At 41.0% G+C, this 22,587-nt stretch overlaps 1 protein-coding gene and 1 long non-coding RNA gene across 2 annotated transcripts in view; both read right to left on the reverse strand.

The window, feature by feature from the left end:
• Positions 1-22,587, reverse strand: part of LOC117511488 (interleukin-17 receptor E) — a 59,680-nt gene that overhangs the window by 15,692 nt on the left and 21,401 nt on the right. The gene's annotated exons all lie outside the window — the stretch shown is intronic.
• On the reverse strand, positions 12,330-16,657 carry LOC117512606. The gene is made up of 3 exons (XR_004561339.1): positions 16,509-16,657; positions 13,967-13,982; positions 12,330-12,359 (listed from the first exon to the last, which is right to left on the reverse strand). It is a non-coding gene; the product is annotated as an uncharacterized LOC117512606 (long non-coding RNA).

The following is a 22,587-nucleotide window of genomic DNA, read 5'->3' on the forward strand; positions in this document are numbered from 1 at the left end:
TGTAGCACTTAAAATATAAGGGGGGGGGGACTGACATGTAAGAACACAAATTCATCCATTTCATAAATTATTAATATTATGTCTGATTTTAATAAGCTTTGGAAAAACCTAGGCACCTACCCTGTAAAATCCAGTGTCCAACAAAAAGAACATCTTGTAACTCCCCACACATAATGAGGCCAAGTTGATGAGACTAACTTAATGCACCAGATCAATCTAAAAAGTTTGTTTTGCTAATGGAATAAACTATAAACCTGTCCGACACCCGCTGAATACTGCCACCTGCTGGACGGCCGGTTGATGAGCTGAAGTTACAGTACTTGTTTGTCAAAGTCTTCCACTTCCAAAGCTTAGATCTGGTGTTTCATTGAGATCCACACATTATTCACTGAGTACTGGATGAAAACACTGCAAAAAGTGCAAAACGTGTGATAATAAAGAAAGGGGACAAATCCTGGTGTCATCCCTTTATCTGTGTCAGCTAAATATAATTAGGTCCATCTCTGTGATTCCGATCTCTTCACCAACTTTCAGTGGCTAGGATCTGGGCTACCAATAAGTAGACCTGGGTTTGGTTCCAATGTCCCAATCCACTGATCTGTAAATAGGTATTAGTCTTGGCTGGGGAAGTAGCATGTGATGGACTGATGTCCCATGAAGGGGGGCATCCTTCTCCGTTTTGTGGTATGGAATACAAGGATAAGGACTGAGGCCCCAACAGAGCTCAGGGGCTACCCGTATATAGGACTTTTGATCTAGATGATTTAAACTGGGCAGCACAGTGGCTTAATGGTTAGAACATGTTGCCTCACAGCAAGAAGGTCATGGGATCACTTCCTGCATGGGGCCTTTTGGTGTGGAGTTTGCATTTTCTCTCCGTGTTTGCATGGATTCTCTCCGGGTGATCCGGCTTCCTCCCACATCCAAAGACAAGCAGGTTAGGTGGACTGGTAACTCTAAATTGTCCGTAGGTGTGCGTGTGGGTGTGAATGTGTGTCTGTATGTGGCCCTGTGACAGACTGGTGTCCTGTCCAGGCAGTACCCTGCCTCACACCCTGTGACTGCTCGGATAGGCTCCAGCCCTCTGTAAGGGCCCCTTTACACATAGTGTGAATTTGGTCAATTTGCATACAACTCCAGGGCGACACATGGTTGTAGAGTTGTATGAGCGCACCACGAAACATTGCGCCAACGGGCAGGCGTGCACGACGCTGGCACAACGGTTCGTGCACACGACAGATTGCATTGCGTTCCATGGGACGAGCTGCACCACATCGTGCTGCTGATGCAGAGGAAAAAGAAATAAAACCAGCTGTACAATTACTGAATATCACTGGGTTGATATAAATAATACATAAAGGGGGATGCAATACAGAACCCTGCGGTTAAATAAACCCGGTTTAAAGAGGATTTGAACCCACGCACTCTGATTACCAGACAGACACTCTACTATTGCGCCACAATGTCTGTCTTGTAACAAGAATGTGAAATAGCTGAAATCAACAAGCAGACAAACGTATTTACTAAAAAAAAGAAAAGTGTTGTGATAACAGATCAAGCGGCATCTGCTACGGTGTATTTCTGCTGATATGTTGGGGCAACTGTTTGTTGTGATTTGGCGCTATATAAAAAATTGATTGGATTGATATGTGATTGAAAGTGGCGTATTTGTCATACTGTTGGCCTGTCATATGGTCCTCCGGCACCCCGCTTACTGTCCTGTCAGACAGACGTGACGTTCAGATTGCCTGCTGCATGTCCACATGAACTGATGGTCCAGTCCAGCTAGAACAGCCTGTCAGTGTACGCGCTCTCCAGCCCGTCACAGAAGCAATATAGGTTTTATGTTTTCAATGTGAGGACCGCAAGCGCACACACGCGTGTGTCCATCAAAACACGGTGCATGTTCTGCAGCTCTGATGTCCAGACCAGTGATGTCAACAGCTGCCGTACCCCGTCTGTTCAGCGCACAGACCAAGGTGTCACTCTGTGATCAGATGAGAGGCGCCTCACCTGCGGGGGGGGCGCACAAACCACATGCATGCACGTGTTGGGGGGAGCGGGGGGGGGGGTACGACACACGCACACACGTGTTGTGGGGGGAGTTGACACTCTGTGGCACACCACATCTCAGCAATTCCACACTCGTGGGGAACTTAGACAAATTTCACAGCAGCATGACAGTGATGATATGCAGTCTCTTGTTGTGCCAAGAGTGCAACTGGCCACACATTTTCTAAGTGCCATGTGAGCGGTGTTAGATGTTCGTGCGTGTCACCTGGAATTTGGCCGACACCTGCCGCAAGAGGGTGCGATGGGTTCGCACAGCGCACACTCTTTCAGCTGCTGGTGTGCGCATATAGTTGTAGCAACAGGTGTACGAGGCGTGAGAGGCGCTACCATTCCACGTTTTGCATACGATTCCTGCTTCGTGCGCACTTTGACCAAACTTTGCACTATGTGTGAAGGGGCCCTAACCCTTGATTGCAGTAAGCAGGTATAGAGAATCGATGGATGCATGAGTTAAACCCAAAGAAGTTATATATGAGAACTTGAGGCCGTGGTTGCACTGAGGCGTGGTCGCCATTTTAATTCTGAGCAAGTTAGTGATTTGCGCCCATAGATGCTCAATTAGTCTCGTCAAGAAACAGGTGGAATATGGCGGAAACCTTCGCATGTTGGCAAAGCCACAAACGGAGGAAGAAGAGAGACAACATTTCCTTCCATAAGTAAGTGGTTTTGGTTATTCTTGTCACTCTGTCCGTGACATTTGTTCTATAAACAGGTGTGTGTTTCCTGCCATACCTGTGTCGTCCGTGGACACGGACCATTAACTCTTCACTTATATCTAGTTGATATTTTCTACTGCTAGACCAATGTCATGTCTAGTTAAAATAGTTGTCGTTAGTGATTAAAATTGGTCGACAAGACAGACAATTTTTAAAAAATTTTCACCTTAAAATAGCGATATATTATATATATATCTATATATATATATATATAATATATATATATATATATATATATATATATATATATATATATATATAATGTATTGTAATGGTTTTGGGAGCCGCCGCTGTGATGAACACAGCAGCAGCTCAGCTCAGCAGCTGAAACAGAAGATCAGATTCTGTATAACTTTCAACACTAATATTTGGAAATGTGTGGGGGTCAGAGCAAGTTTGATACTTTCCTGACATAATTTAACGTTAATTAATTTACTGGCTCGATATCCAGGTCAGAATGGCATTTTAACACGTATTTTGCAAGCGTTTTTTCTGAGTGTGTTCAGTCACGAATCTCCATTGAAAATGCATTAACATCCAGGAACTTCGTCAATATTTTCCCCGGTAGGAAATGTCATGTCGCTGTCCATGAAGGGACGTTCACCTTTAATGGGAGTGCAGACTCTAGTCTCATATATAACCTCTTTTAGTACTCACACACGTGACAGAAAACACAAGGTCACTGAAGGAAGTACATTCAAACAGGACTAAAATGTGTCTGTAGTGCAGCCAGAAAGGGTTATCTTTTTTACTATCACCAAAAAACAAAACAAAAAACACACAAACATCTAAAATTTCCTCCTACAACATCCCGTCCCTTTAAGGGGTGCTTGATTCTGATCAAACTGATGACTCATTCTGAGCGACATGAATCATCTGTCAAACTCACCGACATGTTGTCATTCTGAAAGGGACACCTTGTATCACGCCGGGCATCCGTGTGGGTGTAATAAACCTGTGAATCCAAAGACGTGCCCAGACAGGCATCAGACTGGACATCACACGGTTCAATACCAGCTCCCTTACAGAAATTACAAGAAAAAAAATAAAAAATACCTGTACACAGACACAGGGCAGCCAGTAAGGAATGTTAAGAACAGCTGATCGAGACTGAGATGGATCAATCTGAAAAGATGGCACAAATCAACATCAGCGTGCACGGCTACCGTTTAGATAAACAACTGTGCATCTGATACATACAGAACTGGGGTGAAAGTTGACGTGCCAATGCACCTCCCTGTACTTTTTTGGTAACACAGTTTGGTGTAAACTTTGTCTTCACTCTCCACAAATACACTGACAGATTTAGATGTCCGACTGACAGACAGGTGAAAGTCTGGAGTGGGCTCTAAAACAAAACACAGAAATCATCACTGCGATCATGTTTAATATCCTATTTATGACAGACTGACATCACATGACATGCACCACGTTGCCCTTTGTGCTGATCTACTGATGGCAGAGGGAAGGTGAATGCAAGAAAATGATAAAGTGGATGAGGAAAAAAGGTATTGGTTGGTAACGAAATAGTGCAGTGGACAATTGGAAAAAAAAAAAAAAAAAATCCTTCAAATGGTGATACAAGCACCAAATTGCATGGGCACAATACACCTTAGACATCACCCTTTTGAAAGGCAGGGTGTTCACTGGATTTCCAATAGGCAGCCAGGTAGGGGTCAATTGAAGAATTACACGGGGTCCAAATAAAAAGGTGCTCCATCATATTGAAAAACTATACCACAGAGATTCCAAATAAGGTAAGCGTGGACTATTTGTGACTGAATGTTTATGGAGTTTAAAACAGCATGAATGGTGACAAAGGTCCAATTTCAGTTATACAAGGGTCAAAAGTTAAAGCTGTTCTAATTTTGGAAAAAAAAATAATGCAAATTATTGGTTGAGTTAATAGGGTTTTTTTAAAAGGAATAGTTTGCATCATGTGTCGTGTTGAGTTATGATGTTACAGGGTAACATATACGTCATAGAATCCAATGGATGTCAACATTGTTTAACTTTTACTCTGCAGACCAAGCACTCAACAATCAGAACTATTACATTTATTAATCCTATTAGCTCAACCAATAATTTGCACCACTTTTGAAAATTGGAGCAATGTTTACTTTTGACCCCTGTACAAAACTGAAGTGACTTTTCGCACAATTTGTTATTTTTTTAACCCATGACTCCATAGAATTCAGTCAGATTATTCAAACTATCCCTTTCTGAAATCTTAATGATCAACAAATACTATGGAATACCTGTCAATTAGGGCTGCACGATCCACAATTTTTCACTCCCAATCTGATCCCGATACCAATACTTTTCTGATCTGATACTAAATATTATTATATCATTACTGTTGATTTTATGAGATTTTCTTAAAAAGGAGACCTGAAAGTTGAGCTCCATTTGCTAGAAGGTTTATCTAAGATGAAAGCCTTTTCCCCTTTCAGCGGACAGAATCTCTGTTCGCTTCTCCTCCCCGGCTGCACGCTGAGCCGGCGTTTTACAGCCTCGGGACAGTGAAGCGACTATCTTTTTAGCACACATTTTCAGCAACAATTCAGTTAATTTTTTGGATAATCCGTGCTCAACAAACAGACAATTTGAACCCGAGAGCCGAGCAGAGATTTGCCACTAAACCGCAGCTGCAACACTGCAGAAGAGAGCTCTCTCAAACAACCCGGCTCAGAAACCTCCCCCCTCCCTCCCCGCCTCACGCTTGGCACTAAACAAGCAGGCAGGAACAGCAGTTCAGAGAAAAATGAAAAATGTCGCTGGTTGGATCAGTATTTTCCGATACGTGAATTACGATCTGGGATTGGATCGGTCCCATCCCTACTTTCAATATGATTGCAGCATTTTTAAATCTTGAACCCTGTGTAATTCTTCAACTGACCCCTACCTGGCTGCCTATGAAAATTCAAGCGGATGCTCTGCTTTTTCAAAAGAGTAATGCGTAAGAAGTATTTGTGCCAAATTTGGTGCTTGCAACACCATTTGAAGGATTCCTCTGTAAATATTCACTTATCTGCTGCACTAAAATGTGACAGCAAAGAGATAAAAGATGAGGCACAATTCCAGAAACTCTAAATTCACTACCTGACACTGTGTAACTGACATTACAGCTGGTCAACGTTGTGCTGTAAACCACGTAAACAGTAGAATGTGCTTCAGCTGTGACACAATCATATATCAGCTCCCACTGGAAAAAAAAAAAAAAAAAAAAAGAACAAAAACCCCACATCATCATCATTATCATCAACATACTTTCATAAAATCCGGGTTAAATTGTACTCCTCATGCATTCAAATTACCGCGATGAGGCCGTTTTGGTTACGTGGTTGCTGGTGTGTGGGACTCCAGCGACACTTAACTCTGACTGCAAGAGGATTTCTTTCATTTCCACACTAACAACAAAAGAACACAGCAAACATTAGAGGAGCACTCAGGGGAGCACGTAGCTCTGCCACAGTGGAACAGCCCTTCATCATATTCATCCTGACAGACCCACATCCTCACGTGGAGCAGAAAACTGGTTTAAACAGCCCATTGCTTTATTATGGTTTGAACAGACGTGCAGTGCATTTTTACCCTTGGGTATTCACCCTATTGACATATCCCATAATCCCTTGTGTGCCAGAGAGTTGATGTAGCCAAACAACACAGAGAATCCACATGATGACAATTGTAAATGAATATTATACTACAAAAATGGAATTTTTTTTATGCTTTTCGTCACGTTAAGAGACTGCTGCATGATACCCTGAAAACTTGCTAAAACAATAACAAATAATCCGTGTCTGCTACGTTTAATCTGCGTGGAATTTAATAAAAACAAACTGAATTTCAGACATATTATATATATTAGTCTGGAACAGAGAGGACAAAGTGTTGTAAAGAATAATCAAGACGTTAAAGGTGCGTTTACACATAACCAAGACGCGTGACGAATGTCATTTTTCTGTCATTCGTGACACATTCCTGACATTCTTAATGTGACAACGCATCTGAATAGGTTTCTTAATAGTGCGTGTTGGTGCGTGATATTCTTGATATTCGTGGAGCATGTTTTTGCCTGTCAAAAAATCTTCCACGAATGTTACACACCACCCTCATTTCGTCTCACATCGTAGAGGTCGCAACTGAGCGTATTGATCCGTCTTGATGACTAGTGATCCTTAATAGAACGTGACAACGTTCATAGTGGTTCCTGAAGCCCAAACTGTCACGCGTTATAACGAAGTGACAAGGAAACTGTCAAGCTTTGACACGACTTGTAACGCGGCGTCACATTCCACTGCACGCCACAACGAATCAGTTTTCTGTCACGTGCGCACAATTAAACTCAGCTCCAAGTGTCTTTCCACAGTTCCTGCTGAAGCTCCACAGGACGCTCCTGCAGGTGTTCCACCTGCTGTTGTAACCGATGAGCGGGAGGACGAGTCTGAGCAACCAGAGGAGCGAGAAGAGACTCACGTGCAGCCAGACATCTCTGCACCTCCTCCAGTCCAGCGGAGGAAGAAGCATGCGCACAATTAAACCCTGCTGCACCACATTCAGTTTGATTGCTGACACCAAGTCGGCTAAAAGTCTCATTTCAGTGCTCTTCAGCGCTCCTGCAGGTGTTCCACCTGCTGCATGTGCCTGATGTTTGGGAAAATGCACGAGACGAGAGCCGCATGACGCCACACATCTGGCTCTGTCCTCTCTGCACCACTCCATGGCACAAAGCCCAACTACGCATGCAGTCACAAAGTTCCTCTGAAAAACTGGAGCGATCTGAATTCGGTTGGATGAATATGGGTGTGTGTGGAGGCAATTCACCTCATTTACAACATGACAGAATGTAACGATGCACTGTTACGCGCAATTGCGCGCAACAACACGTAACACTATTCTTGACCGTGCGTAATGGTTCCTGATAATTCTCCAGCAACACGTGCAATTAATCTTAACGTGTGGTAACAGGTTGTAGCAGTTCCTGAGGACATCTCGTCGCATTCGTGACTTGTCGTTATGTGTAAACGCAGCATAAAGAGCAAACTTCACTTTCCCCCAGAACGACATGACCAGGAAGCGAGTGTAGCTCACAGCAGCTCCCATTGAAAATAACAGACAGCCTGTGATTCTCACATGTTTACATAAAACAAACGCAATAACAACATCTAAAAACCCAGAGAATATATTCATGAGTGTTTTAGGCACAGTATAAAAATAGTTTTATGTTGCAATGTTAATTGTGTTGTCCGTGTGTGTTAAAGTGCAGACCGATCAGAGCGTCTCAATACAGTTCTCAATGTTACTGAGATCTCGCAGCGCGGCGACCTCTCTGACGTTTTGCGGGATTTGAAACGTCAATAGGGCGAATTGTGAAAGCTTTTTGCCCATCTGTCCGTCTGTCTGTGCTCAGCATAAATCCACTCCTATTACTGCCAGTCTTCAAATTGACAGGGAACATTCTTGGGACACAGACCTTAGAGCGCCTTGGGGCAACTGTTTGTTGTGATTTGGCGCTATACAAGAAAAAAGTTGATTGATTGATTGAAGTTCAAAGATGGCCAACCTTTTAACTTTTAGGACGTTAAAATGTCACATTCTGTACCTAATTTTATGGTAGGATCTCATGGACATTAGCGTGGTGATGCCACTTCCTGGTTTCGTTAGCTGCTAACCTGGCTTTGTTTTTGGCTAGAAATAACACCTGTCTCATATATTCTGTAAAAGCTAGCGAGAAATAAACACTTCTAAGACTGAAAATGCTGTTTTTGGACCTAATAACGCCTCTGAACTGATTTAAAGACAAATCACAGATATTAGTATGCACACTAACTTTTGCTAAGTCAAACTTCCTATGGAATTAAATTTGTCTCACTAATGCCTGCAAATGCAGAGGGTGATCTACAAATATTCATCTATTTGCACAACTTCCCTTTTCTCAAAAACTCATATGCACACACGCAAGGCCTCTGCAGATGGCGTTTAAAACGGAAATATTGCTTTTGCTTGACTGATTGATAGAGAGGCTTTATTGAACTTGTAAAAATTGTACTTAACACAACAGGATCTTAGTAATGAATCCGTTTATGTCCAGATTTTTTTTTATAAGTGGAAAAAGCTGCATTAGTACCTTTGAGATTTTTTTATTGTGAGTAGAAAATGACAGTGATACACTTCGGCAACAATTGTTGCCAGTGGGGCAAAACAGGTTAAACAAAAGCAAACTATAACAAACACAATGCTCATACGGCATAGGGTACTTTAGCATTGCGTTATATTTTAAAATATATTAGATGTGGCTCTTCTTGTATCTGCAATAAAATTTGACAATTTCTTCACTGGCATGCATGCAAATGTGTTTTGCCTGGAGGGCTTTTACTGACTTTTCTATTAAATGCATTGAAAATCTATATAAAACGCAAAAACCGGTGCGTGATATTGCGCACAGAGAATTTGAAATGTTTAAAAAAAAAATTCACGCACAAATGTCGTGCTATGTGGCGCAATCTAATCTCCAACACGACGTGCAGCTCCTCAAGTGGAGTAACAAGAATTGAAGAGAGCAAGTGGTGACGTCAGCGGATCGCATCAGAGCGTAGCTCGTCTGAAGAATTATAACAAGAAGTTAAATCTGTTATGAACATACTTTAACAGCTGCACACAAGAAGCAAAGAAACACACAACTGTTTTATCAAGCCATGACAATGTAAACAAGACAATGACCTTTTTAGACGGCCTCAAAATGCTTTCTGCAGCTTCTTAGGCGCATGCGTGTGTGTGCAAACGCGAACAGCTCCGGCTGCAGCCTCCTCTGTGATTAGAGCAGTTTTCAACAGCCAATTTGCAGAAAAAAAATTATTAATCCACCACAAAATAATTATTTTACATAAGCAGCACCCAGCACAGAGCACGTGGCAGCCGGTAGAACAAAGAACGGCGTCCAGCTGTGAACACAGGTCATACTGTTACATGAAGCAAAGGCATGCTCGTGTAAATAGGCCTTAAATCGCGATTTTGCTTTACTCGCGGTCAAGTTGTGGAACCTGAAAATTTAGACTAAAAGTCCATTTTGATTGACCGTTCTGGGAGTGATCATCAGTTTTGAAATTTCTGGACGCACGCATTTATAAATTCCAGCTCAGTATGAACCGGCAGTAAGGATCTCAAGAGTCACATCCAAAAAACTGAATTGTCGAGAATCGTCTGCACTGACAAACCTCTCATCGCTGATGTGCGGCAGTCAGAGGAGGAAGAAAAAGATCCAGACTGACCCCAGATTAAGAACTCATCACCATCCAGGAAGGAAATCACACAATGGTCGAAACTATTGTAATATAGCAAGGCAAGCTGATTTGAAGTTTTGGGATTTTTGGTCGACCTCATAACTCGCAGTTTCAGATAACTCACAGCCCGATTCTGTGGACTCCAAAACGCGCAAGTTAACGGGGCTCACCTTGTACTTTCATTGTGTGGTGAAAGTTTGCAAAGTGTTTCTGAGACTGTGTGCGTTGTGTGAATTTGCAGCAGAACATTATGCAGGTTAAACAGTTAAATTGCTGCACATTATTTGTTTGAGCTCTCTGTGTTTGCAAGCATCTTGACAACAATGGAAAATCAGGTTGACCGTCTGCCGCAAACAGCCACATGCAAATGACAGCAAGGTTCGCTATTATTTCTCACGCATATGTCACATTTGGTGATGACAACAAACTAACCTTTGTTCTGTTGTTTGTTGACCTCTTAATAGTAGGGTGTAATTATCACTTTAACAGATGAGAGAATTTCAATCTTCGGGACTGCATAGATGTCTGGAAGAAACAGAGATCAGAGAAACACTTTACAGTGCACATTCAATATGACAACCCCAATTCCAATGCAGTTGGGACGTTGTGTAAAATGTAAATAAAAACAGAATACATGATTCTTCAACCTATATTCAACTGAATACACCACAAATACAAGATATTTAATGTTCAAACTGATAAACTTTATTATTTTTGTGTAAATATTTGCTCATTTTGAAATGGATGCCTGCAACACATTTTCAAAAAAGCTGGGACAGTGTTATGTTTACCACTGTGTTACATCACCTTTCCTTCTAACAACACTCAATAAGCGTTTGGGACATGAAGACACTTCAGTTGTTCAACAGCCCGGGGTCTCCATTGTCGTATTTTGCGCTTCATAATGCGCCACATTTTTCAATGGGCGACAGGTCTGGACTGCAGGCAGGCCAGCAATAGTACCCAACTCTTTTACTACGAAGCCACACTGTTGTAACACGTGCAGAATGTGGCTTGGTATTGTCTTGCTGAAATAAGCAGGGACGTCCCTGACAAAGACGTGCTTGGATGGCAGCATGTGTTGCTCCAAAACCTGGATGTACCTTTCAGCATTGATGGTGCCATCACAGATGTGTAAGCTGCCCATGCCATGGGCACTACCACAATCCCCATACCATCACAGATGCTGGCTTATGAACATTGCGCTGGTAACAATCTGGATGGTCTTTTTCCTCTCAACATCCATGACTTTCAAAAACAATTTGAAATGTGGAACTCATCAGACCACAGCACACTTTTCCACTTTGCATCTGACCATTTCAAATGAGCTCGGGGACAGAGAAGGTGGCGGCGTTTCTGGATGTTGTTGAGTATGGCTTTTGCTTTGCATGGTAGAGTTTTAACTTGCACTTGTAGATGCAGCGAGGAACTGTGTTAACTGACAATGGTTTTTTGAAGTGTTCCTGAGCCCACGCGGTAAGATCCTTTACACAATTATGTAAGTTTTAATGCAGTGCTGCCTGAGGGATCTAAGGTCATGGGCATTCAATGTTGGTTTTCGGCCTTGCCGCTTACGTGTAGGAAGTTCCCCAGATTCTCTGAATCTTCTGATTATATTGTGGCTGTAGATGATGGAATCCCTAAATTCCTTGCAATTGAACACTGAGGAACACTGTTTCTTAAACTGTTGGACTATTTTTTTGATGCAGACTTTTTTTTCCACGCAGTTGTTCACAAAGTGGTGATCCTCACCCCATCTTTGCTTGTGAATGGCTGAGCCTTTTGGGGATGCTCCTTTTATACCCAATCATAATACTCACCTGTTCCAATTAACCTGTTCACCTGTGGAATGTTCCAGACAGGTGTTCTTTGAGCATTCATCAACTTTCCCAGTCTTTTGTTGCCACTGTCCCAGCTTTTTTGAAATGTGTTGCAGGCCTCCATTTCAAAATGAGCAAATATTTGCACAAAACAATAAAGTTTATCAGTTTTGAACATTAAATATCTTGTCTTTGTGGTGTATTCAACTGAATATAGGTTGAAGAGGATTTGTAATCATTGTATTGTTTTTATTTACATTACACACAACGTCCCAACTTCATTGGAATTGGGGTTGTACATCAACTGTAAAAATGTATAGTGAATAGTGTCAGTGTTCAAGACAAGCTACAGATATACCCTCAACTGTCAACCACACATGCACAGTGACATGCTCGGAGTAACTTCCCCACGTATCCAGGGACGGCAGTGAGGTCATTTTTCACAGGGCACTGCCCCTCGGCATGACCTGATCAAACACAGAAGATTATAAGAACAACAGATCACATGGGGCTTCCACTGACCTTCACTCAAATGATCCTCAGCACAAACAACATGGGCAGAATTTAAATGTTCCTGCTTTTTCAGTAAGAAATATTTCAGATTACAAACCGGTTCTTAAAACTACAGTGTGTGAAATTTGGTGTCATCTAGTAGAGACGTTGCAGACTGTATTGCACAATCACTGGCCATGATTTTGTTTTCCTTTTTTTCACTTCTTTGGAAAAAAATATTCATGCTCCCTTGCCTTCTCTTTTCAGAAAAAATAGGGTTTTCAAATTTATTAGCCTAGCCTAGCCTAGTAACAGTGCATACAGGAGTAACCACTGATTCCTCCTATTTTTAATTGCTGTAGGTAATTGTACATTAATGAACAGACATTTTCAGAATGTCATGCTCCATTTCTGCTAATAAACACCCTTATCATACACACTGTAGTTTTAAAATTCAGTTTTCTCTTGAAATTTCTGTTTTCTCTTCAACGAAATGCGCTTGGGTTCTGCTTAATTCTTGAGGTCTGGCTTTACCTCAGCGCCTCAAGTGAGTATTTTTTTTGTTGGTGAAACCATCGCGGAACTCAGTACAAATACATGTAATTTGGTCACTTTTGAAAGGGGTCAGACGTGTCAGTAAAGTCAATTTAATGTACAATGGTTCACTTCAGATCACATTGGTGTATAAATCTCACTGTTCCAGGCAATGACAGCTGTCAGCTGGCTGTTAGAAGCAAGATAGAGACAGCTGATTTCAACTGAACAGCATACAGCCCAAGCATGTTTTCACAGATGCGGCCAGCAGCGGAAGTACAAATTCTCATCTTTTGGAATGGCCACTTCACGGAAGTGATGTGGCGCCGAACTCAAGAATAAGTTTAAAGTCATGGTCTGTATTCCTACAGCACTTTTTCCAATCTGATCCAGAAGCTCAAGTGCTGTACAATGAAGCTTCACATTCACCCAAACAACCCTGAGGCCCAAAAGGAAGATTTGATACAAATCTTAAAAGCCTTTATTTTTATCAGTGTTGAAGATAAATACTTATATCAATCAGATTGATTTAAAATATTTAAAAGAGTTCTGAACAGTCTTACCGGACGTCAAGAATAAATACGTACAGTCTTTTACAGTATTTTGGAACTATTACTTTGAATTTTTGCAAATCTTAAAGGGTGGTCTGAATACTTAGGTCCTGTAGTGTGTATATATATTATATAATATATATAATATATATATATATATATTATATATATAAATCTGGAGCTTGTACAGGATAATATCCTGAAATTCTATAGGCCTCATATCTAATTAAAGCATATAACAATATGCTAATGATATAATATGTTAATGAGCAACATTAAATTTATGTTCTAGCATATTGTTTATATGCTTTCATTAGATATGAGGCCTATAGAATTTCGGGATATTATCCTGTACTAGCTCCAGATTAGTTTTAAATTAAAAACCCTTCAATTCAATACATTGCAGAGAAATTCTATGTCAGTTTTTTTTTTATTATGGGCACCGGTACTATAGAAAACCCATAGCTTACCACACCATAGCATACTGCCAACCTTACCAGTCTGATTTATCACCTAAAGTGAGGGACAAGACAGGAAGAGGAAAAGACAAAAAGGTCAGGACAGAGTAAATCATGTATATATATTTTATTTTTATTTTTTTTTTTAACAAAGCCCATGATGCAGTTTAGTTCCCATTTTTGAGCAGTATCTTGAAAAGGTTTTTTTTTTCCCCAGTAATATTGCAGTGCCTTGATGTATCGTATGGCCTGAAGGGACCTTAAAGAGCCCTTTTCTTTCCTCTCAGGTGTTGAATTTGGAGATTTGATCATTTTATTACCAAAAAATAATAATAATGAGGGCAGCACAGGGCTTAGTGGTAGCACTGTTGCCTCACAGCAAGAAGGCCGTGGGTTCTGTGTGGAGTTTGCAAAGACATTTAGGTAGGTGAACTGAAAACTTTAAATTGACCCTCAGTGTGTGTGCAGATGTGACTGTGTTTGTCTATATGTGGCCTGAGATTGGCATCCTGTACAGGGTGTACCCCGCCTCACGCCCCATGACTTGCTGGGATAGGGTCCAGCACCCCCGTGACCCTTAACTGGAGTAAGCAGGTATAGAAAATGGATGGAAAAATTAATGAATAAATCAGGCTGCTTTAAACAAAAACAGGCTTGTTATTCTAGTCATAAAACTAAACCTCCACAATGTGACTTAATTAAAAAAAAAAAAAAAAAAAAAAATTAACTTAATGTGGCTGTGAGCCAAGAAAACTGACATAAAGCAACCTTTGTCTTTTGCTTCTGTGTAGGCTCTCAGTTGTCCAGGTGGTTTCCCTAGTAGAGAAGCTTGAATCTTCGACTGGACTGGGTTGCTTGACGCGAGGACGTTCGCTTCAAATCGCAGAAACTTCCTCAGCTAAAATTCTTGCTCTGGAAGTCTGACTTCTGTCTGACTCTTGTAGAGAAGAATAAAACAGAAGCCAACAAAAGCTGGAGTTTTAAACCTAACCAGACCCTCCTACTGAGAGGCAGACTGCTATAGGCTAGTGACTAAACAATAGCTCTAATTAGCAACTATTGTGCTCTAGTTAGCACACCTAATGGCAGGACAGCTGTCCCTCTAATGATGGGATGGATGCCTTTCTGATGGCTCCCTTGATGAAGTGAATGACTCATTACCATGAACAAAAGACTGAAACTGCTTTGACCTGAGTACCCCATTGTAAACAGGGGATAAAGTGTGTCTCAGACCCCCTCCCCGGTTAAGGCTGGGTTTCAACGTTTCAGAAAGATGCCTCCTTGACCCCTCTCTCCAACCATTTCTTCTCTCTGGCTAATATTTTAACTTTCTTGTCCTCAAACGTGTGGTTACTGTCTTTAAGGTGGAGATGAACCGCAGACTGAGGTCCACTGGTGCCCTCTCTGCGGTGCTGGTATAGCCTTTTTGTGTAAAGGTTGCTTTGTTTTACCTGTGTAGTGTTCGTTAGTTTTCCTGACATCTGACAGAATACACTACATTGCTCTGTTTGTAACTACGGATCATGTCCTTAGGGTGAATTTCTGAGACAGAAATTAGTTCACCCTAGTGAATGAATGATTTGAAACGAAACTCCTCGCGTCACGCAACCCAGTCCAGTCGAAGATTCAAGCTTCTCTACTTTCTTTTGCATCACAAGTCACAGCTTCCTACTAGAAAAAACACGGATAGATTTAATGTTTTTTCTTTTTTTCTTTTTTTTACCAAAGTCCTTCTCTGTTCCACTCGACCACATGACCAGAGAAGCTAAAGACAAAAACTCTTCTCCACACAATGGTTAACTCCTTCTGTGTTATCAAGGGTGCCTTTGGAGGCTTCCCTCACTGGAGTGCCCCTGCATGGTTTTTGGGACAGCACTACCATGCTGTTTCTATTTATTAGTGACTGATTTACAAACTCCAAGAGATATTAAATTACTTGGAAATCTTCAAGTATCCCCCTACTTGTCAAAAGAAAAGTGGCTGAAAATGGGACAGTGTACATGTACTGTATTAAAAGTGGTGCATATTTAGGCAATGCCCCATTTTGACATTTATACTTTTTAATTAATTTGCATCATATTATAGATTTGTTTTGACAATGATCTTAAAGAGTGTAATCTTCAAAAAAATGTATTAAGTAGCTTTTACTTGTTATTTATTTATGTTCCTTATTGTTGACTTGTTTATAAAACAACAAAACACGTGAAATTCCAGGGGGTGAATAATAATAATAATAATAATAATAATAATTTCAATTAAGTGCTCATCATAGTTAAATTTAAATATATAAATCATAATTCATTAGTAGTGTGATGAAAAGCACACATCATGCATAAATATAAATATAAAAAAACTGTCCAGAAATATAATAAATTCCCAGAAATTTAATATAAAAAGGCACACCCATGTATAGATACAAATATAAAATTGTCCAGAAATATAAAAATAAGCAGTTATTAATTATCAATAAAATACTTTAAAAAGGCACGTGAAAGACCATTTTGAAGAAAAAAAAAAATCACTCGGCTTTTACTTTCCAAAATATTTGTTGGATAATTTCCAGTTAAAACTGTGATTTTACCTGACACGTTGTACAGCAGCACTCGAACAGCGACGGACACACGACGACAACCAACAGCAACACGGCGCCAAAACGCATTTTAACACCACACAAACAACGCCAAAGCTGAAAAATGTGCTCATAATTCCAAACGAACTCCACTCCGACACTCTTTTAACTTCAGACAAGTGAACTACAGGTAAACCGCGTCAACTGAAGTCTCCCCGTGACGAATTAAAACTCATTTTGACGTGTTGCTTCCAATCATTAGCCCTGCCGTGCTGACGAAATGTCTGCGTTTTATTTTTCAGCTCGCTCGAATGAGTCCTCACTCCGCCCTCTCAGTAACTCAGAAAATCGGACCTCCCTCTGCTAAAGACAAACATTATAATCTACCAAGAAGTATGGCCTCTTACCGAAAACAAAGGGTTGACCTAAGAGTCAGTGAATAATCTTTTGGGAGCCACTGTTCTCGCCACAATTTGTCTCAACAAGAAATGTTTTTTTTTTTTTGTAAGATTAATCACACTTAATTTCCGTATGGTTTTTTTCAGCTGTTCTCAGTCTCACCATGTCCTCTACATCTAACACCAACTACTTATGTGTCCTCCCTCACGTATATTAACCCCATCTTTGGGCTTGTAGTGCTCATTAATCACGATTTTGACATAATTCACCATACTGAATGCTCCTCACGATCCATGTGAGAGCACACATGCCTGCATGTGTTAGCACGCCAAAATGCGCAATGTGTATTCTACGCAGATAAAGGTCTTTTCCAGATATATAAATAAAGCTTCCTGCCTTAAGGTGTCTGACACTTGCACGCACTGGTATGCAATCTGCTGTGCCAGAGTGTAAAATCATTGTAACCCTTTGTAACTGTGCGTGGCTTTGTGCAAGTGCACAAAGAAAATTTAGAAATGTCAAAATCTCTGTCATGCATTAATTATGTGAACTTCACGTGAACATGCGAACCTGAGTGTGAGTGGGAGTCACATTGTGTCAGCGCACCGCAATCACAGTGCAGCTCATCTGAACGATTAGAACGAGATATGTTAAATCTATCATAAACATAAATTTTACAGCTACTCATAAGAAGGAATGAACATGCAGCTGTTGTGTCAAGCTATTACAATATAAACATTACAAATAATTACCTTTTAGATTATTCCAAATGCATTCTCCACCTCATGAGCGCATGCGAGAGAGAGAAAAGCTGCAGCTGTAATGGTCCTCTGTGATTCCGGAAGCGATTAGAGGTGTATTTATCCGCCAAACTCTGAGAGAAAATAATTAATCCATTATGAAATAATTATTTTATATATGGGCATAAAGCGCGGCATCCAGCTGGGAACACAGTGGGTGGCATTGTCACGACGAATTGCGCAGCAGTGCAGGAGGTAAATGCATGCAAGTGTCAAGGCACCTTTAGGTCCCTGCCATATATGTGCTAACAAGCCGAGGCGTGCACATTGAGGACTTCCCCTCAGTGCCCCTGTGGGTTATGCAAATCGATGTCCTGTCTCCTTTTCTGTGCCTGTTTGTACATATGACAGAGCTGTATATAAGGTCTGTGACTTCTGTGAATAAAAGATTCTATGACACTGAACGTGAAACATGTAGAATTAACAAGCAAATTAAACAGCGCGCACTTGCTTTGCCAAAAATGAGAAAATTGTGTTTTCTTCACCCAACACAAATTCTGCACTGGTGATGCTGGCATGATCACAACATCCACAGGCTTCCTCTTCTTCTCCTGTTTGGCAGCTCCATCCTCAGCATCCTTCTCCTTATATACCCCAAAATCCTCCTCTGCACACAATTTCAGTGATTGGAGACAGCCAAGGGGACACCCACGTTTCATCTGGCTTCAGGAGATAGATTGGTTACTTTGAAGGGTTGGGAATGCACCAATTGTCTGCCTGGTGTGGTTTCCATCCAGGATCAAAGGTAGTTTCCCTGGTGTCGTGGATTGTGAAGCATGCAGCACCAGAGCGTGCCCTAAGACCTGAGCTGACCTCCTGTTCTCAAACCATCGTAACATCTTAGTGTCACCTCTCTCACTGTAACCTGTGTTGTCCTTCTGCTTGTTTGTAATCCTGTCTGTCCATCGTCATTGTGTTTATGGAAAATCGCAGTCACTGCCTCTAAACCATCACATCATAGCTAGTCTCACATACATTTTGTAAATTTTCCCTTTCGCTCTTGCAGATACCCTTCTATTGCAAATCAGTACTGCTACTTTTCTCAGCCTACAACATCCTGTCTGTACTCTTCTTCACCTCTCTTCATCATTCTCCATCACTTTGACAGCTACTCCAAGTATTTCAACTTATCTACCTTCATCACCACTTCTTGTAACCTCACTATTCTATCGTAATCTCTCTCCTTCATATGTCATCAGTCTTGCTCCAATTGACTTTTATTCCCCTTCTGTCTCGTGTGTACCTCCAACTCACCAGGCTCACCTCAACCTGGTCACAATGTCATCTGAAAACATCACAATCCATCAAGGCACCTCTCTGATCTGGTCTGTCAAACCTGCCCATCACAACTACAAACAGTCAAAGGCTGAGAGCCGCTCCGCAATGCAATCCCACCTACACCTTGGATATTGTTATTGCTAGCGCATTTCACTGCCATCACACTGTCCTTGTACATATTCTGCACCACCCTCAAATCTTCTTTGTACTTCTCCATCACCACTGAGAGCAAGCATTGCATCTCTAGTGCTCTTTTCAGCATGAAATCCTATTGCTTCCCACAGAGCTTAATTCTCTTCTCAACCTAGCTTCCAGTAATAGTTCCCATAAAATCATACTGTGGCTGATCAAATTTCTATAATCTGTGCAGCTCTGCATATAACCCTTACTCTTAAAATAGGCACCAATAAATTTCTCCTCCACTGCTGAGGCAATCTCTAATTCTGCATGACTTTATTAAACACTGATTAAAAATTCTGCTACATCTCTGCTTAACATCTCCATGGCTCCGCTAGTATGCCATCTAGATCAATTCCCTTTTCATTTTAATAACTGTCTTCAACTAACTAATCCACTGCATTTCCTGATTCACTCTCACGCAAACTTCTCTTTTCTTCATTCACCAGCTCCTCAAATTACTCCCTCCACATTCTCAACACACTCTCATTACTTATCAGCACATTTCTGTATTTCTAATTTGCATATTTGTTTTGATAAAATTTACACTGGATGCCCTTCCCGATGGAACCCTTCTTATTTATCTTGTCTTAGGACTGGCATGCAGAATGCACAGGCTTGTGCACCCCAAGTAGCTGAGTTAATTTCCTTATTATTTCTGCACTCTAAAAAAGGAACTGCAGTCTCAATGAGAAAATTGATGTAGCAATTTACATAGATTTTTTTAAAGTTATTCCAACTTAGTTATTTCAGCTCTCACTGAGTTTATGCCACAATGCTTCTCTAATTAAGTTGAAATAACTTCAGTTAAGTTGAAATAACTTTAAAAAAAATCTATGCAAATTGTTACATTACTTTTTCTTGTTGAAACAGCAGTTCATTTTTAGTGTACATTTTAAAATATGCCCACAACCAAAATATAGCCTATTTACATAATACTATGTTTGTGTCAGCGGTGGAAATTACATATTAAAAAGATTAATGAGGTTGTATTAAAACAATAAATGTAACATGTAATGTGTTCCGCGGGTGTGTGTCACAGACCATGCAAAAGAAACTGTTTTTGGTCTAAATTTTTGTTTATAACAAGGATTTTCTTCATGCAAAGACAAACTGGTGGAAATTTTATAAAGAAACTCCACCCATATTAACTGTATAATATCAACAAATATGTATTTTGTACAACACAACAATATTCCCAACACAAAGAAAAATGTTACCCCATCATCGACGCACAAAGAGAGGGAACCTGGTAATCTGACATGGATAAAAAGAATTGCAGATTAGTTGGTTAAACTGAAAAAATGTATATTTTTAGAAGATGCTTAATGTTTGCTTCAATTATTAACGTCCTGTGCTAGGTGGGGAGCAAAAAATAGTTATCAGTCAACAAACACAAACTAACTAAAGTGTAGAGGAAACAATTTTCCTTTCTCAAAACTGAATAGTTTTCTTATTTTAATGAGCCTTTCTAATTAAACAAAAAAGTTAATGTTTCTTTTCATAATAAAATGCAGATTTTTTTTTAATGTGAGATAAGATCAAACACTTACAGTGACCCCCCCCACAAAAAACAAAAATATTGCCCCTATACATACAGTTCTTCCATGAGGCATATGCACTCCAGTTAATGAAATGTTACATTTACTTAATCTAGTTATATCAACCAGTCCCAAAATGTGGTTTGTTAAATGCAACATGTAAAATTAATTGTTACAATTTATTACAATTTGCTTTTTTCCTATTTAATCAACCAGCATTTGTGGATCTGGTTGACATAGAGTTGTGGTTTGAAGCTTACATACAATTTCAATTTTCAATTAATTTTTTTTCTATTGTGCCAAATCAAGGAGAGTCACAGAGTGAAGTCTAACCTTAACCACCCTCCATGAGCAAGCACAACCGGCGACACTAGTAAGGGCCCCTTCACACATCACACAATTTAAGTTGACTAGCTCACAAAGGAGGAATTGCATGGCAATTTGAAAAATCTGAGCTGCCTCCAATGCCTCGTACACCTGTTGCTACAACTATTTGCGCACACCAGTGACTGAAAGACAGCGTGTGCCCTGTGAGAGCCCATTCGATCCCTCTCGCGGCAGGTGTCGGCCAAATTCAGGTGACACACATGAACATCTAACACCTCTCGCTTGGCACTTAGAAAATGTGTGGCCATTCGCGCTGTTAGCATGAAAACAGTTAATAGGCAATCACTTTTGAGCTGGATGTGAAATTTGTCTAAGTCCCCCCACGACTGTGAAGTTGCCAAGTACACATGTGCCAGAGTGTCAGCTCCCCCCACAACACATCTGTGCATGTGTTTCGCATGCTCCATCCCTTCCCCCCAACACATGGCGTGCATGTGGTTCGAGTGCTGCCCTGCAGGCAAGGCGCATCTCATCTGATCACAGAGTGACAACCTTGTCTGTGCGCTGACGGACAGGGGATGTGGCTGGCTGCCAACAGCCAGCCGTTGATGTCTCTGGTTCCTGGATGTCACAGCTGCAGAACACATACTGTGTGTTGACGGACACGCGTGTGTGTGTTGCTTGCTGTCCTCATGTGGAAATATATAAAAAACATATATCTCTTTTGTGACGGGCGGGAGAGCACGCACATTGAACAGGCTGCGCAGGTGATATGGACCCATCAGATCATAACACGTAGTGGGCAATCTGAATGTCACGTCACCCCATGAGCTCTGTTCCACATGACATGGTGTTCCTGTCCTGCAGCGCGCCGTCCACAAGACACATGTTGGCCTGGACACATGCATGGGGCTGGCTGGATATGCCAGGTTCAGCAGATGTTGACATAATGACAGCGCATGCTCCATTCATACCATTCATGACTGTACGTCTGTGATCAGGGGCCATCTACAGAGGAACACAGACGCTTCATACTTGTATTGTTTGCTTGATAAGAGGGATTCAATAAAATGCAGTGTTTTTTATGGTGTGTGGTTTATTTATTTATTTATTTTAATACATCCATCTTCTTGTTGATTTCAGGCATTTTTCCGCACCTTTTATAGGCCAGTGGTGGTAGCTCAGTGGTAAAGTTTCTGGCTGACAATCAGAGCTTTTGTAAATTGCAGGTTCGAATCCTGTGGGTGGCATGTATTTTTTTTTTTCACAGCAGCTGCGCAATGTGGTTACACATGCTCCAGCTGCTTGCACTGTGTTCCCGCTGCGATGGTTTCGTGCATGCTCATGCACAACACTGTCACATGCATGAAAGCGTCGCAGTGGCATCATTCACACCTGACCATCGGCTCAGTGTTTTCGTGGTTTGCTCATATGAGCTGTTCCGCTGTGATTCACCCTGATTTGTACTTATTTGTACTATGTGTGAAGGGGCCCTTAAGAAAAACTCCCTCTGGTCATAATGAGGAAGAAACCTCAAGCAGACCAGACTCAGATGGGTGGACCCACTGC

Source organism: Thalassophryne amazonica, chromosome 6 (genome assembly GCF_902500255.1).
Source record: "Thalassophryne amazonica chromosome 6, fThaAma1.1, whole genome shotgun sequence".
NCBI classification, from domain to species: Eukaryota; Metazoa; Chordata; class Actinopteri; order Batrachoidiformes; family Batrachoididae; genus Thalassophryne; species Thalassophryne amazonica.